Source organism: Phodopus roborovskii, unplaced genomic scaffold (assembly GCF_943737965.1).
Source record: "Phodopus roborovskii unplaced genomic scaffold, PHOROB, whole genome shotgun sequence".
Taxonomy (NCBI): domain Eukaryota; kingdom Metazoa; phylum Chordata; class Mammalia; order Rodentia; family Cricetidae; genus Phodopus; species Phodopus roborovskii.
Window position 1 is genome coordinate 7,291,691 of NW_026126613.1, and position 14,270 is coordinate 7,305,960.

Here is a 14,270-nt window from a genome sequence, read left to right on the forward strand (position 1 = left end):
TTGCCTTTCATCTAAACACCATTTATATGTCACAAAAAGATAAAACTGATATAGACTTGTCACCAGGTCAGCAGCAAGCTTGCAAGTTTTATTACTATGATCTAATTTTGAGATTGTATTTTTGTAAAAGAAAAAAATATTTCATATGTTAAATCTCAAACCTCCCTCCACTAAACTTAAATGTGAACATTTTCTCATATACAGGAGAATAAATTCTATTATTCATGTTTGATTCATGCTCAATCAATGCCTTAGTAAAAGCCTCTGGTGTCATCTCACAAAATAGTTTCAAACAGGAATACAAAGCTCAGATGAAGCGAAGATGAGATAGTAGAATTGTGACAGAGCTATTTTTGAAATGATGCTCTTAGGAAAAGCTGGTGATTGAAATCAATACCTCAAGACCTAGAATTTGAAAAGACCATTTCTGAGACCTGAGAGGGTCACTGACTAGAAGTATCAGTTGATGGTATTCAGACCATGCAATTGCTTTCACCAAGGTTCCCATGTGTTTACTTAAGTGACTTGCAGTAGCTGGTGGCTGAGCATACATTGAGAGAGTCTCTCTGGATTCGGGCTCCAGGGAGGAGGAGACTAGAGGGGACTTTATCTGTGGTTTAAATCAGCCAGTCCAAGTGGGCTATATTGGAGGAAATGAATTGAACTGGATTTTCTCTTTTATGTCTTTCTGATAAAATATGTGATGAGTATATTTTTTAAATGTTAAAGGATTAGAGTACACCAAACATTATATTAATTTCAAACCAAATCCCTTTTAATAAGTTATAATTCATCACAAAAACACTCATTTACACAGGTCTGTACTAATGTTTCCAATTTCCTTCAAGTCACATGGAGTAATTTTCTTTTTGTTAAGTGTGAGACTTTGTTTGTGGTGATGTCCTGGGGTGTTGGATAACACAAGGGCTATTCATGTAATTTCAGTTACTTTATATAGAAGTTGCCAGATCACTTAATTATGTTAAGTAAGATTTAAGACTATTTTTTTGTGGGAATAAATGTAGTTTTTAATGATGCTATTAGCCTTTCAATTTTTTACAGCATCAGATTTAAAAATTTAAACTTTAGAGAAATATGATTTGTTCTTTTTTTGGTATGTGATAAATAATAATCACACCCTAACATATGCAGTATATCATAATTTCTAATGTGTTTAGGTTTACTTGAGTAAAATTGAATCTCTCATTGTGCGTGATGTCATACCAGTACTGACATTCCTGTCAACGCATAGGACTATTCAGGTCTCACTACAGGTGACTGTCCTGATTCCACTGACCTGTAGCTTTATAGGCTACAGTCCAGCAATGTTCTTTAGAATTATATACACCAGCAAACTGCATGTCAATTAAACTTTGAAAGATGAATTAAGGTTTTAAAATGCCAGAACACTTTAGGCAGCAAAGTAGCCCTTTGGTTGCTCTCATCATGAAAGACCATGTTTAGAGGGTAGATGTTGCCGCTGCCATTATCTTTTTAAGAAATCCTTCAGCACTAAAGTTATGGCTTTAGTGGCTTAGCATGAGGTAAGAAAGGGCTGGGATTAGCGCAATCGGAATTTGCAGGTGGCTTTCCTGTTGCTTCTTCATAACAGGGAAACTGACTTGGCCTGGAGCATGACACTTAGATATTTACTTTATGCAACTGCCATAAGGATTCTGACTAAAAATTCTTCAATGTAACTTTACCTACTAGGCCTTTCTGGCTTGTAAGTGTACAAAAAAAGAGTCAATGAGTAGACAGGCTAGGAGTCTAATTTTGGAGACTTTTCCTGTTTTTGGAGATTTTGCTATCTGAGAAACAAGGTGGTACACTTTAAGTACATAGGATCTTAAGACCTTCTCATTTTATTTTGTCACACCAGCCCAGCAAAGCCAGTATCCCCAACATTAATATAGGGAATAGTAGACCTACTTTGAGGAGCTGGTGAAAGATTGTAAAAATGATGCCATCAGGAAACGGAAACACATTACCCGAGAGATTGTAAATTCATCACTCAATAAATAGCATCCATTTCAATTACTATTTTAACCATTAGGAATATCATTTAACATTTTTTTTTGGTCTAAATTTTGTAATGTAAGACATTACAGAATTCTAGTGTTGCCCTGAATGAACAGAAATTTGTGTGTTTGTCAGTTTAAGAGGGTTTAGAGAACATTGAATTATATTGAAAGCATTTTTTTTAAAAAAAAGGAAAATGACATTGGAATGTATGTGATAGCTTTATATTTATTGCAGTTCTTTAGTAGGTTTCCAGTATTATTCAGCATGTTTTATGCTTACAGAATTATTTAGGGTATAATCAAGAATGCCATAATACTGTCTTCATAAATGGGGACTGTTTTAGAAACTGGGCATAATTAGCAGAAAGATATTCATAGTGTAGGTCTGACATTATTATGGCTGCAATATAAATTCCACGAGGTGGAGAGGACACAGAGACAGAAGCCTACAGATTTATCATAGCATGATAGATTTGCAATATGATTGTACTTATCTTTTTATTTGCCACAGACAATGTAAATTAGCAACATCTGAAGAAGGATTCAAATAATTTAGCATCTGTGGCTCACTGTAAAATATGCTTCTCTGGTGCCCAGAGAAGAAACAGAAATATGTTGTTTTCCCAGAGGAAGCCTCATACCCAAACCCTCTGAAGGGAAATGAGGACATGGCAGTGGGCTACAAGTTTGTTTCCTCCAGGCTTCAGTTCAAGAGTCCTCTGAGGGACACACTGTTGTTCTAGCTAAGATGTCACAGTAAACAATTCTTTTAGAGGAAGTGAAGTTTGAAGGGATGATGACATTAAACTGTTTTCGAACTTCATGTGACTCACATCTCTCTTTCTGAAACCATGAACTTTAAGAAAGATGTCCACATAGGTAGCTAAAATTTGGCCAGTGTCTTTAATGGTACTGGGCATTCTGGATAAATAAATTTACCAGCATATATGAACTCCACCGTGTTCAGAGTGTGGAGTTAGTGATTCTGGCAATAGACAAAGGCATAGGGGTCTGGGAGGCTTTTCATGTTTGTTTTCCCTACCTGTTATTATCCTCTTTGGACTAATGGGGGCACTGAAGCTTGAATACGTTTGAACTACTAACCTTTGCTATCTATGTCATGAGTCAGACTTTTCATTGGGTAATAAAGGTGTCAGGGAATTTGGGGTAAGGCTCTGGGCATAGATAAAGTGGAAGGCTTCTGACTAAATGCGGTAGGAGTCTGTCTATCACAGCAGATGTGGGCCAAGGAGCATTTGTAAGGCATGTAACTACCTTAAGGACAGTATCAGAATGGGAGCTGTTAGGAGGACAGCCAGAGAGATTTCGGGAAGAGAGCGGGGTAGGTGAGCTAACTTGAAAAGCTCATGTTTTGTTGAACTGGAATCTGCTCACCTACAGCAGGTGTTAGCACCCAGTTGTTTAGACATGATGACCAGGAAGCCCCGTGACAGCTGTGAGTGTTTGTGTGCCTGTTTGAAGCCGCCTTCCACATTTTCTCATTACCCAGCACCCAGGGAAGTTTAAGTAAAGACTGCAGGCTCACTGAGGCCTAGGAAAGCATACCACTATTTGTCTAATTAGCAGTCTGATTGAGGCTTTTCCCCAACTCTCTGATAGTTCCAATGGGGCAGGAGGGCCTTTCCTTGCTGTACACGTTTAGCAACAAACACAGCTGGGTAGTGTTGATCCAATTAGAGGCACTAATTTGCAAGTGGCTCTAAGCAGATCAGAGGAAGTATACAACTTTCTCCTAGCTCTTGCTCCTGCTCCCTCTTTTTTCCTCCCCCTCGCTCCCTCCCTCCTTCCACAGTCCCCCCCCCCCAGTGTGTGTGTAAAGTTCAGAAAGTGGAAACATGACATCCCTTTGGCCTCCCAGGGTACCACGAGAGCCTCATCTTAATGCGGAACTGATTTCTTTCTTTGAGCAATAATAGCAAAGCAAGCACTTCAAAAAGACCAATCCATCTTCTCTCCATAAAACGTTAATACCCTTCAGTGGACTAAAAAAAGAACAAGTTTCCCACCCTTTGCCTGGCAAACACCAACTGAGAAAAGTAAAAAGAACCAAGAACATTTGAATACCCTCTTTGCCATCCATCCGTTATTCATTTATCCTATACTGCAAGAAAGCACATCCTCTCAGCCACTGGCCTGTGAGCTGGAGTTTTGCTGACACAAAGGGCTCAGATGTCAGAGTCCTCACTGGAGCAGCCATCCAGCCTTCCCTGGTTGTTCATTCCACTCCTCAGCTCCTCCAACCGCTGTAGCAAGTGGAGCCAGACCAGGCATTTGGGACTGGGATACTGTAATCAAGGTGTATGTGAGCATGAATTTCTGAAGTGATGGCTACCCTGCTATCTTGTCAGCTTCAGGTTACTTGCCTTCCTTTCTCTGTGGTCTCCCCCCCGCCATCCCCCTGCTCTTCAGTTCAGGGTTTTTCAGTGAGTACAGGTATCAGAAGAGAACTCATGAACACCTTTTCACTCTTTTTCCCCCCTTTTCTGGTCTGAAAGGATCAAGGACAATGTAGTTTGTTTTGCATAGCATCTCAGCTAGGGTAGCTATAGTTGTAGCATCCAGAAGGTCTCTGACTGTCCTTTGGAGAGTAACAAAAAGGCATTCTCATTGCATACTCTGGGCAAAAAATATTTGAAATAAACTAGAGATTTAAAAATGTTTGAAAGAGATATTAAGACATGGTGACATGCTAATTTGTTCATAAACTGCTAGTGGAGGAAGGCACTTGGGTATTCTAGTTTAACCCTCTGTATAATAAAAATGGTAAATAATTGTCAGATGCATACTGTGTGGAAAACTGTGGTGAGAACTTCACATGCAGCATTCTCAGATAGTCATTATGGACCTGTGAATTAAGTTACACTATTACTGGCTTTATGTACACCTAATATACCAAGTATGTGAGGCTAGATTCTTGCTTGAGTTATCACAGTAGTCAGTGTTGTGGTTGAGATTCCAGAGCCGATGACCTGAACTACTATTTTGCAGAAGCCAAGGCCAGAAGCTTCCTATACCTGCATACCAATCTGTACAAAACGACTGTTCTAAGTTGCTCCTATACTTCAGTGTGGGAAAACTACTAGAGTTTGTCAATGACATAAAATGATGTTAATGCTACATTCTACCAAAGAAAAACTAATTTGAATGGTTTGCTTGTATTATGAGACTGAGCATTCTGTTTTGCCTGGCTTCCTGTTTTTAAAATTTGTCTTGCTCTGCATGCTGGTGCATATGTATAGTCCAGCACTAGAGAGGCAAAGGCAGAGATAGGGGCAAATACCATGAGCTCAGCAAGGCCATACCCTAAAGGTATAAGGGTTGGGATACAATTCACTAGCAGAATAATTACTTAATAGACAAAAAAAAAAAAAAAAAAAAAAAAAAAAAAATCCCAAGTTTCTATCCTTGTTCCTGGGAAGAAAAAGCCTAATTGCATTTGTTTTGGAAATTTATAATTAAAATTACTCACAGAGTAATTTTATGTGAAACATAGTTGAGGGGTGGGAGGGAAAAGCAATAAGCTCATTTGGAGTGTTTTGAGGAGGTGTGTGGAGTCAGCAAGCATGAGACCTCTGCAATAGCCTCCTGAAAGTATAGACAGGCATTCGATCTTCTTACTATTACAGGGGCCTTAGGAACCACTGCAGCAGGAAATCACAGCCTCACCAAGCACTTGTCCCCGAGGGAGAACACGTTCACACTTTGCTTTTCTTTCCATGGAATAGTTTGATGTCCTTAGGAAAGAAGACCATGTACTAGAAATAGCAAATGAGGGGGAAAAATGGCTGAGGGGAAGTACTCATGTAGATCTGTTTATGCTCTGGGAATTTCTGAGGCCTGCTTTGATTCGAAAGGTCTGGAGTTGTGAAACTGAACCTCCTCCCAGAGTCTTAACTAGTCTTTGGATTAGCTTTGCAACAACAGAAAACTGTTTGCTCCTAATCTCACTTTATGCATTCATCTTTGAGGACTTATCCTTTCTTTTACAAACTGTGTGACCAGTTACTTTGAGACTGCTAATAAAAGCCTTGAATATATCAATTTTACAAGTTAGCAACATTTTTAAACTCTCTGATTTAACGCATTACAAAATGGTGGCTTTTAAACTTCATTTAGTAGGCAGAATTAAATATGTGGATCTAATATCAAAATCTGCATCTATTAGTTTTCAAACAAATACATTCTTCTTCAAAAGAGATTTTGTAGATGTAATTACAAGTCAATTGATGTTCACATGACAGACAGTTATTGGTCTGGACATACTCAGACCACGCATTTAAAATCAGGGGTTCTCCCCAGCTAGTGCCAGAAGAGGAAGGCAGACATTCAAAGCACAAGTGAAGTTTTGTGTTCCATAGCTGATTTGAAGGTGGGCAGAACTGCATGCCAAGGAATGAGATTTGATTTTAGGAGTGAACAGAAAATGCTCTGAAAGCCAGAAATTGAAACAGGAACTTTATTCTTACAACCACAGGAACTGAGTTGGACCAATAATGATACTGAATTCTAGAAGTAAATCATGGGATGTAGTGTGCTTCAGTTACTTCTTGGCTCAGTCATTTAAACAGTCTTGAGAGAAGTAGCTACAAGACACTATAAATTTCATAACTGAAAATATTTTAGATCATTTAGTAATTATTACATCACTGACAATAATGTATATGAAGCTATGGAGGCTGGGAAACCTCAGCTAAGAAACAGCATCTCAGGGTTACCTATTTGCCTTTTGTTTTGTCTGGATTGCCTTTTTTGTTATGCTGGTTCACCTTTCTTTCTGAATTCCAGTTCTCTGAGGCTATGGCCTTTCATATACAAGGATGTCAGTCATTGAAAAAGACATAGGCTGTGTGAATCTGGGTGAGCAGCAGAAATGCCAGATGAGGTGTAAACATTCTATAGACAAAACACACTCCTCTACATTGTTACTGCACAGGAATTTGTTCTTCACACTTAATGTTTGCTAATTCTCCTGACAATCATTATTTATTTCCTAAGTAAAACTTATTTCCTAAGGAAAACCACACTGCCATTGATCTTAAGAAATGTTAAATATGACTGTTATATGCCCTTGTAGAAAAACTATCTTTAAAATGGAAAAAGAAGGGTTTATTTTTTATTTAAGAAAAGTTAAGTTAGAAAAAAAAGATATAAAAACCCTGAAACCTATGCTTGTAGAAATAGTTGGCCAGGACATATGGTTTTCTTTGTAACACAAATGTGTCAAAAAACCAAATATCTGCAAAAATCAACTACAAAGAAAACCATGGGAGTTAATGTATATCAAACAGTTCAGTCATGAGAAAAATTTGGAGAAGCCAGTAGAGGGTCTGTCCAGATACAGTTTTGGCTGTGGTGATTAAATCCCAGATGCTATACCAGCTTCGTATGTAGAGGTCCCTGGAAGGAGGCAATCTTGGGATGTGTGTGCTTGGAGGGAGAGGCAGGTTCAGTTAAAGTTTCACACAGACTGCTTGAAACACTAATGGGTTATTAGATCCCCCCCCCTTTCCCACAATGCTTAATAACTCTATCAAATTCTGTTAATTTCCTTTCTTGAGTAACTTTCACATTCTAACTTAGCAAATATATCCCCCAATCCATGTGAATTTAAGAGAGACATAATAAAGAGTGCTAATGGGTAACTTAACCTGTTGAAACAGAGGGAGGGAGAAAGAGGAAGTGGAACATAGTGTCATCTACATAGGTCTGACACATGGAATTCCTAACACATAATGGACCTTTGCCTAATAATATGATAATGGCACTGTTAGCTGTGGTTTAGACTCCTGTCATAATATGTTAATTTATATAGAGAGCACATAGAGCAAACAATGGTTTTACATATGACAGACTGTCAGAGGGAATTCTGTTAAGTAGCAATTTCACACATCTTCAACCAATGATAAATGGTGCTAAATGCTGTTGTGTCTGCCACAGAATGAGATTCCCCAGGCCTCCCACACAAGTACCAAAAATAAAAGTGTAGTCTATTTAATGCACATAATACATGCTTGTGAAGAAGATTTGAAACAGTTTCTGCCAACTCATGTTTAAGAAAGATATTCACTGATATATTTGAAAGCTTGTAACACAGAGCAGAGCAAATATAATAATCAGCCAGGACTAATTTATCAATTTTCTTTCTCACTGAGGCTATGGATAATTTTTATTCAATGAAACTTGAGGTTTTGACTTACTCTTCTTCTCATCTCTAAGCAGATCTTCTGGCAAAATTAGTTGTGATGTCTGAGGAGTATGTCGTCTTCTTCAGAGAAAAGCTTATTTTAGGGTTTCCCACTATGCATTTTTCTCCCTTAAATTTCCAACATCCTCTTCCCTTAGGAAGTCCTATGACAGTCACATTCAGATTTTTCTTCTACCAAATGCTTCTGTTTAGCCCTATAGGATTTCTCTTGAGTTTGTTTCCAGTTCCAGCTTATCCTAATTTATGACCTTGTTTTCCATTTATTGACACTTTTGTGAGCTTTTCAGTTTCATGGAGAGTGGGCTCTATAGCTAAGAGAAGACTCACCTCTGGAAATTGTGTTTTGAGATCATCTTGATGCCCAAACCCAAGTCATGGGATGTGTATCTTGAAATGATGACAGCGACTTTGAGAGGCACAAGGTAACTCACCAATACCATCTTGGAACTATGCAAACCACCAACAGCTAGCAGAAATGCTGCAAGGCTGGTGCCTATCAGAGCTGACCAGAATACATAATGGTTCTCTAGCCATATAAACTTACTTTGGGAAATCTCTGCGTACTACACTTACATCAGACCTGGAACCAAGCCATTATCACACAACTGAAACATTTTATTTTTCAAGACAATTTTATATCACTTCCAGACTTTAAAACTTTTTCCATTTTACTGAATTCTTGGTTTACTTGTTGGCAGATCAAACGCTGTTCTTAAGTGCACTTATTTTAAACTTAACTGTTCCCTAACTTCAGTGAGCAAAACCTGGGTGGAAAGCTTTTTCCTCTAACAAAACTCCTTTAATTCTTATTCAACTTACACAAAAACGAAAGAAGAATTTAATTCTTAGGACCTGTGTGTTCAGTGTGTCTCTTAGATGGTATAAAGAACATGTGCTTGGCTGCCTTCAGGAACCATACTTTTTTGCATTGAATTATTGCATTTTGTGTTTTGTAGCTTATGTTGGTATACTGATTTAAGTTATAGTTTCTGCCCCTTTCTCCCTCACCCCTTCCTTCTTCCCTTCTTCCCTTCTTCCCTTCTTCCCTTTCTCCCCTCTCTGTCTCTGTCTCTCTCTGGATGTTGGTTGGATGTCTTCCTTAACCATTGTCTGCTGTCTCTCACTGGAGCAAAGCTCATCCTTTTAGCTAGGTTTAGCTGGCCAGTCAGCTTTAGAAATCTGCCTGTCTCATATAAGGTCCTTCACAGAAGGGGAAAGGAACAAGATCTCCTGAGCATATTGGGAGGGTGTGTGTGTGGGGGTGGACAGTGAGTGGAGAGGTTGTTAGGAAAAAGAGGAGGGGAGGAGAACATATGGCACCAGGAAGATTGAGTAGGGGGACGAATGGACAAGAACAACAACATCAAAAAAAAAAAAAAAAAAAAAAAAAAAAAGGATACCATAATAGAGGGAGCCATTATAGGTTTGAAGAGAAAACTGACTCTAGAGACCTACAAGGATGACCCCTCCTAACAATCTGAACAACAGTGGAAAGGCTACCTTATGTGCCCTTCCCTGATAACGAGATTGATAACTAACTTATCTGCCCTCATAGAGCCCCCATGTAGTAGTTGATGGAAACAGAAGCAGACAACCACAGCTAATCCAGTTGTAGAGAGGGAGGAGTGATAAGAAAAGGGGTTAAAATCAGGCTTCAGAAACCCAGAGACAACTGACCTGAACAAGGGAGAGCTCATGGACCCCCAGATTGATAGCTGGGAAACCAGCATTGGACCGACTCAGACCCGTCTAGTTAGAAGGCCTGGGCAGACTAAGGGACCTCTGACAGTGGAACCAGGATGTATCCCTGGTGCATGAAAGGAATTTGGGAGTACATTCCCCAAATGATTTGACAGATTATGATGATCCCTCCTGGAAGGCATCACCCTCCCTGTGCAGTGTTGGGGGGTGGGTGGGATAGGAGATGGGGTTGGGGGGGGCTTGGGAGGGAGGGAGAGGGAAGTGGGACCGATATGTAAAATAAGAAAAAAATAATAAAATTTAAAAAAAGACATATGTACAGATAAAACAGCAATATACATAAAATAAAATAAATAAGTTATTAACAAAAATTGTCCTCAGAACTTCCCAATATTAATGTCAGCAATATCATAGATCAGTCTCCCTACATCATGGGATTTAATGTCTGTCATTTTTCTAAAGAAAAAATTCTGGATCGCATGCAGTGGACAACTGTAAAGAGCCTCCCCTCCGTCTGTCTCTCATCAAGGCTGTTTGAACAACTGACTTTTGCTGAAACACTCATTATTCTTTTCCCAAACAGTTGGGCATTGAGTTCGAGGTCTTGAGCTAGTGCCTGAGGCTGGAACTGTATTTTGTAACCAGGGAAACCTGAGAGTCATTAGGACTCTATATTATACTATGGAGGGAAAAAAGTAGAGCGATCTTGTCTGCAAAGGAAGAAGTGAATGGAGCAAGTACCAGACAGAAACAAAGTCTCAATCTGGAGATCTTTAAAGTAATTAGACCTCCATGATTCTTGACATGGCATTCCAGCACATTCTTGCCCTCCAGTTTCAGTTTCATGAAGTATTCTCCATCTGTATAATTAAATTAGTTCTCTTTGTATTTAATTTTCAAGTAGCAACCAAAAAGAATCAAACAACAACAACAACAACAAAACAACCCCACCTATAGTTCTGATTCTCACTAGTCAACATCAGAAATCAGGATACAAGTTCATCCATCTCTGAATCTCATCTGTCTTTGTGTTGCTTCGTTTCTATATAGTCAAAGTTGGTCTTTTTGTGATTTAAGTAGTTAATTGTTTTAGCATCCAAAATACAGAATATTTCTATTTCAGTTATACAAACCTAGAATTTGTCTAATTTTATAATTGTATTACAAGATTAAGAAATGATAGATAATTAAATTCATTTATCCTTATAAGTTTTATGAGGGTTGTTGCAAATTTCTTTGTTCTCAGAGAGTTTGTCTTGTGGGCAAGGGCTGAGCCACAGGAACAGAAATAAATCAAGTAGTGAGGATGTTAATATGTGAATGGCCAAAGGGAGAAAGCTCCCAACTGATACAGAGAGGTCTCGAGAGAACCACCCAATCTCAAAGTGGAGTTTCAAGGGTTGTATATATTCATAGGCTGTACATAGTATTGAGGTAAAAAACTGGGAGGTTATGGATAGGATAAGATTCTGGGTGATGTCCTAGTCATTTAGAAACCACTGTGTAATACCTATTGTACATAGAAAAAAAGAAGTTCAGTGTAAGGAAGTAGTTATAGAATTTAAATTGGTCCATATGGTGGAGAATTTCTAGGCTAGTGTCTCAAAGAAGACTGTGGGGAAGGTTAGCATTTTCTGGTGCCCAACTTTTGCTTTGCTCTCATATTATTTATGTATGGCTCTTTCACTGGTATATGGTATTGAAATGCTCTAGGAATATGTAGGTTTTTAAATGCTTTTATTGCTGTTCATGGCAGTCATTGAAAAAAATGTTTTTCTGTTCACATAATTTCTGAGGTAAGACTCTATGTGGTTTTCTCATACTGAGCCATTTTCCAATTCTCTGTGACAAAAATAGGGCATTGTCCAGGTCAATTCCATGCTGATATGGTCCACCTAGAGTTAGTATGAAATCACATAACTCAAAGTGTTCCATCTTACAAGATTGCATTTCAGCCACCAATCATAAGTACCACACTGATAAAATTCTGACCACTTGCCTATTATGAGTTTCTGATTCAAATTCTAGTAACTGCTAGAGTGGCTCACAGAACTCAGCAAGATACTTTATTTACATTTACAGTTTACAATAGAGAGTACACTTAAGAACAGCCAAACAGATAAAATGCATAGGTCAAAGCATAGGAGAAAACTTCTTTTTGTTTCTTAGTGCCTTAGAGTTTGCTCATGAAACCAAGAACCAAGAGATTTTAGAGTTTGATTTCCAGTTCCCTTTCTTCTGTCTAGAGTGTGGTGAGGGAGTTTGAAATTTCCCATCCTCTAATGACTTGTTCTTCCTGGTGACCAGACAAGTCTCTATCACAGCCCATCTAGAATTCATAGGAGTAATCTTATTAGCACAAACTCAGGCATGATCAAAAGGGGCTCAGAATGAATAACAAAAGCCTGCCCATCATTCAGGAAGTTCCAAGGTTTTTAGAAGCTTGTCTTAGTCAGGGTTTCTACTGCTGTAAATAGACACTATGACTATGGCAACTCTCATAAAGGGAAATGTTTAGGTGGGGTGGCTTTTATTTTCAAAGGTTTAGTTCATATTATTATCTTGGTGCAATATGGTGGTGTGCAGGCAGACATGGTGCTGGAAAATTGGCTGAGAGTCCTATATCTTGCAGAGACAACAGGAAGTGTTCTGAGACACTGAGCAGTATCTTGAGTATATATGAGACCTTAAAGTCTGCTTCCATAGTGACACACTTCCTCCAACAAGATCATATCTCCTAATAGTGTCACTCCCTTTGCGGACCATTTTCTTTCAAACCACTACAAAGCACCATGCTAGATCTGGGAAGGACCTAGTCATATTTTTGTCTCACAACAAAAACATACATTGAGCCACATGAACAGCCCCAAATACATTCATAGGCTCCTTATAGTGTTTTATTTCTCTTTGGTCTTTGCTATGAGGCAAGTTGCTATTAATTGTATCAGTTAAACTGAATTATTGAAAAGTTAGAGATACATATTTTTCATTTTAATAATTTTAGCTAAGAAGCTATATATTTATTCTACCAAGAATATACTCTTTTAAAACATTTATCTGAGTGTAATGAAGATATTACTGAACTGTTTCCAAGTTAACATGAAAGTCATGGTAAAGTGTGCTCTACTCCTGTACAAATTTCTTTTACAGTTAGTGAAACATTGCTTATACTTTTGCTCATGAGAAGGTACCAGATCATCATTGCCACAATGTAACACAATAATAGAGGAATGTGATCCAAAAGAGGTCATTTTAAGAGCTTGCCGTTCTTTCATCATTAATAGGATTGAGGCTGTCGGTATGAAAACAATCTGGGCAAAGTTAAGATGCTTTAGATTATGTGAGTACTCGTACTTATAATGCATATAACATATGCATTGCATTTTAATTTATGGGCTTATGGGAACAATGATTAAGTAGGAGGGAGAAGAACTTTTTAAACACCTTCTGGAGAGTGATTTCTATTCTTTGCTGTCACATCTCAAATTATTCTTTCTCTTCAAATCCTTATTCTCTTTCTTTGCGTTTTCCTGGTACAGGTGGCTGCCATTTGTAGAGCTATCAATTTTTCTGCTCCCTTTTAAGGCAGCTATTATTTATGTTAGTTCCTGCTTATACTTCTTTTGATTCTTTTAGACAGGACCAGCTACAAAACATTTTAAACAGCTTGAGAAAAAGGTCAACTTTAGGAATCACGTATTATCATGTATAGCCTCCAAGTTAATGCCTGTTTGTCAGCTCAGTTCTCATTGATTGACTTTAAAACTCTTTTAATTTGAACCACTTTTTCAGATGCCAGAAATGTGGGGATCTGTACCATCACAGATTACAGGCCAGCAAGGCTACCATGTACGGTGGCCAGAAACACAAGCTCTGTCATAGAAAAGCCTTTCACCTTCAAATGACAATGTAAAACTTCCGTTATTTAAAATTGTTTTGCTTCTGTTCGTTGCTGTTACTTATTTTACTCTTCCCAATCACTTGGTTTAAAGTCTGTATGTTAGAATTAATAGTAGGTTTTGCAGTCTGTTAAGCCATAAATTACCACTCCTTGTCTTGGTTCTGAAAGAGATTACTTCGCCATTCACAATTTTTCCATGGTATGTTCTCCAGATGTGTGCCATCTGAGCCTCCTAACTTCTTTTTCCAGTGGACGAAGCTGACCCCTTGTTGAGGAAACAAAGAGCTGGAGAATATATACATCAACGTTCAAGCATGCAGGTCCTTAGGCAATGTTAAGATGCCGTCACACTTTCTTAGAGTCCATTTGTGTTCACTAACAATGCCCCCACTGTTGTGAGCGAGCATATACTGCTCTA